Source organism: Pongo abelii, chromosome 14 (genome assembly GCF_028885655.2).
Source record: "Pongo abelii isolate AG06213 chromosome 14, NHGRI_mPonAbe1-v2.0_pri, whole genome shotgun sequence".
Lineage (NCBI taxonomy): Eukaryota > Metazoa > Chordata > Mammalia > Primates > Hominidae > Pongo > Pongo abelii.
This window is the reverse complement of record NC_071999.2, coordinates 1,702,731-1,706,793: the sequence shown is the minus strand read 5'-3', so window position 1 is coordinate 1,706,793 and position 4,063 is coordinate 1,702,731. Positions and strand designations below refer to the sequence as shown.

At 38.4% G+C, this 4,063-nt stretch overlaps 1 pseudogene; it reads left to right on the top strand.

The window, feature by feature from the left end:
- Nucleotides 1-3,510, top strand: LOC129053736 (angiogenic factor with G patch and FHA domains 1-like; annotated as a pseudogene).
- The last annotated feature ends 553 nt before the right edge of the window (nucleotides 3,511-4,063 follow it).

Below are 4,063 nucleotides of genomic sequence, written 5' to 3'. Positions count from 1 at the left end.
ATGGGGAAAAACCTCCTTGACACTGGTCATGGCAATGATGTTTTGGATATGACACCAAGAACACTGTCAACAAAAGCAAAAATGAACAAGTGGAACTACGTCAAAGTAAAAATTTTCGGCACAATAAAGGAAACAATCAACAAAATATAAAGGCATTATAGGAAATGGGAGAAAATATTTGTAAACCATATATAGGATAATATGTTACTATCTAAAATATATGTCATACTAATCAATACAAAAAAAGAACCCACAGCAGAATTAAAAGCAATTTCTTGATTAATAATTGGGCAAAATATATAAATAGCAATTTTTCCAAAGATATACAAATGGCCAGCAGGTATATAAAAAATGCTCAACATCACTAATTATCAGAGTAATTACAATCAAAATCACAATGAGGTATCACCTTATCGTGGTGTTTGGATGCCTATTATCAAACAGTCAAAAGATAAAATGTGTTAGGGTGTAGAAAAAGAGAACACTTGTCCACTGTTGCTGAGGATGTCAATTGGTGCAGCTATTATGAAAAACAGTATGGAGGTTCCTTAAAATTTTTAAACTAGAACTACTATTAATCCCAATTTGGAGTACATAGCCAAAGGACATAAAATCAGGATCAGCAAGGGTATGTGCACTCCTCTGATACAGATAAATAAACTGATACATAATTTCAGCTTTAATAAAAATGAAACTCTTTCATCTACTACAATATTGATAAATCTTGAAGACATTATGCTAAGTGAAATAAGCGGAATACAAGACAACTACTGCATGATCTCGTTTGTATGTAAAATCTAAAAAAGTAAAAAAAATAAAAAAATAAAAAGCCATGGAAACAGTAGAACGGTGGTTCCCATGGGCTAGGAAGTGGGGAAAGTGGGGAGATTTCCATGGAAGGGGGCACCTTCTGTTACAAGGTGAGTAACTGCTGGGACCTAATGTACAGAATAGTGACTATAGTTAACAACACTGTGTACTTGAAATTTGCTACAAGAGTAGATCTCAGGTGCTCTCACCACACCCACAGAAACGTATTAACTATGTGAGGGGATAGATATGCTAACTAGCTTAACTGAGGTAATGTAAAGACTACTGACATCTCAAAACACTCTATTGTACACCCTAAAAATACACACTTTTCAATTTGTCAATCATAGCTCAACGAATGGAGAAAAAAAATAAGAGTAACCAGCAGGTCATATCTAGCCACAGGGAAACTCGATTTAAAACACGCTTGGCCACTGTTTGCAGCTCAACTCGGGAACAGCTGGAGCGTTTCTGGCCCCTGGACTTCGACGCTCTTCCCGCGGCCCCCGTGGCTGTGGCTCCGCCGGCCCCCGCTTCGGACCCGAGCAGCCCCTCCGAGGCCGCAGCCGTCGGGCGCCCGAACTCACGGCCTCAGACCCATACCCGCCGCCAGCGCCTTCGCTGTGGCCGCTCCTCCCCCTCTCCGAGCCCGAGCTGGCCCAGCGGAGAAGCTGGAACCCGAACGCTGAGCTGCAGGCGGCAGGTGCGGGAACGGGGGACGCTATGGCCTCGCACAGGACGGCTGCTCAGAGCGAAACGAGCAACCGCCAGAAGCTCCGCACCCAGCTGGAAGAACTCAGTCACGTACTCCGCTGCGGGAGAAATGGAGATAATAAAAGTCTGATGTAGAAGTACTCGCAGAGAACCATGCTCCTTGGTCAATCTCAGATTATTATTATCAGACCTACTCTAATGATGTTAGTCTTCCAAATAAAGTGAGTGACTGAACTGTCAAATCAGCAAGATCAGGATATTGAAAATCTTGCTTTGAATTCTAACGACCAGTTATAAATAGAAAATGATGCTCACCCTGGTACTGATAGGACACCAAATGTTAAATGTAGACAAGAGGGTCATTTGCCTCAAATTCACAGGAGCCAGCATCTGCATTAGCAGCACAAGATACGTCCTTAGAAGGTTCGTCATTAGATGGAAGTTTGAGAGGTGCAGCAGAAGCGGCTTTATCACAGACTGGATTAAGTTATGATGAAAATACTGGACTGTATTTTGACCACAGCACTGGTTTCTATTAAGATTCTGAGAATGAAATATATTATGATTTAATTTATTACTACTGTGATGTGGGAAGTGGTCGCTATGGATTTCATTCTCGAGTAGATTTGCAACATTTTCAGACTTATAGCACAAAACAAAAATGAAAAATTGTGAAAAGAAAGGATCCAGATTCATCTACAAAAAAAAAAAGTGAGGAAAAGGATTTGAATTCAGAGGATCAAGAAGCCTTCAGTGTTGAACATACAAGCTGCAACGGGAAAAACAATTTCATAAATGTGAAAAAAAAGCCAAAATAGGCATTCATCACAAAAATAATCCCCCAAAATTCACTGTTCCAGTTAGTGGAAATGCTATGGAATCTCCTCTTAATGAAAACATCTCAATTCATCTTTAAGGATGAGAAAATCACAGAGACTGATAGTGAACGAGAAGAAGGTGAAATTACGACTCTCAGACCGAGGGTAGCTATGATGAAGGCATTACCACTAAAGGCAATACAACTGCAAAAGATACTGAGGAGGAAGATTAGGAAAAAGTGTGGCCCTCATATATGAGAGTAATTGTCGTTAGATCACCTGTGTTACAGACAGGGTCATTCTTCATCATTACTGCTGTAAAACCTGCTACAATTGGAAGAGAAAATGATATGGAGCATACTCTTCCAATCCCTGAAGTTGGTGTAAGTTTCATGCAGAAATCTATTTTGACCATGACTTACAAAGTTATGTCCTTTTGGATCAGGCAGTCAAAATGGAACAATTGTTAACGGAAAATGGATTGTTCAGCTGAAAACTAAATGTGACCCTTATGAACCTGAGCATGGAGATAAAGTGAAAGTTGTAGACACTGTGTTATCTTATTACATTCACCCTGGCAGTAATAGCTGTGTTGGATGTGAACCAGGGCAGGTTAGAGTTCATCTTTTCCTTGATAAGAAAGATGAATCATTTGTTGGTCCATCATTAACTAAGAAGGAAACGAGTTGGAAAGAAGAAAAGGATTTTAAAAATATACGAGTAAAATATGGTTTACAGAATACAGACTACAAAAATGATAAGATACTGCAGAATCAAAAATATAAAGATAAAGCTGGAAAACATAGGGAGCAGATTGGAAGTGAAGGAAATTTCCAAAGAGATGATGCTCCTGCATCTGTTCATTCTGAAATTACTGATAGTGACAAAGGTCAGAAGATGTTGAAAAAGATGTGTTGAAAATAGGAGAAGGCCTGGGGAAGGATGGTGGGAGAATAAAAAGTCCAATACAGCTTCAGCTTTGGCAAACACATGCAGGATTGGAGACAGACAAACCATCCTCAATTAGAGAGACTCACCTTCTCCAAAACAAGAACAACAACAACAACTGGGACAAAGCACAGGAGAGGTTTGCTGAAAACTTTCCAGAAACTAACTTCCAAAAGATGACCTAGGAACCATTCGTTGGGTAAAAGGGACTGAGGAGTGAAGGTTAATCACAGAAGAAAACTCAAGCTTTTTTATAAATAGAGTTTGGAAACTCTTATTTTATTGCAGAATGTTTCTCCCCAAAAAAGTCAATGGCACAAGAAAGCCGTGTCACAGTTTACCCCTTCCTGATTCAGAAATGTGTAATAAAATGTGGTTTTTAGCTTTTAAAAAACACTTTTTAAACTAATTATTAGTGACTGAATTAAGTTATACAGTAAGTGAACTAAAGTTCACAGGGCACAGATAAGTTTATCAAATTTTACCATTTTATCTTGTCATTTACAACATCCATATAAGCAATTAGCCATATAAGCAAAATTCATATAACCACTTAAATGTTCGTTTGTCCTTGTCTCCATGTATTCATACTAGTATGCACAGAAAATACAGCAAAAGAAACATCTAAAATATATAAAAATAAATCTGACAATATACATTCTTTTTTATGCCCTTCAGGACCTAGATAAAAAATCTTGAGACAACATGAATAGTGATGCATACATTTTCTTATATTTGGAATAGCCTAAATCATATTAAAGAACTAATGAACA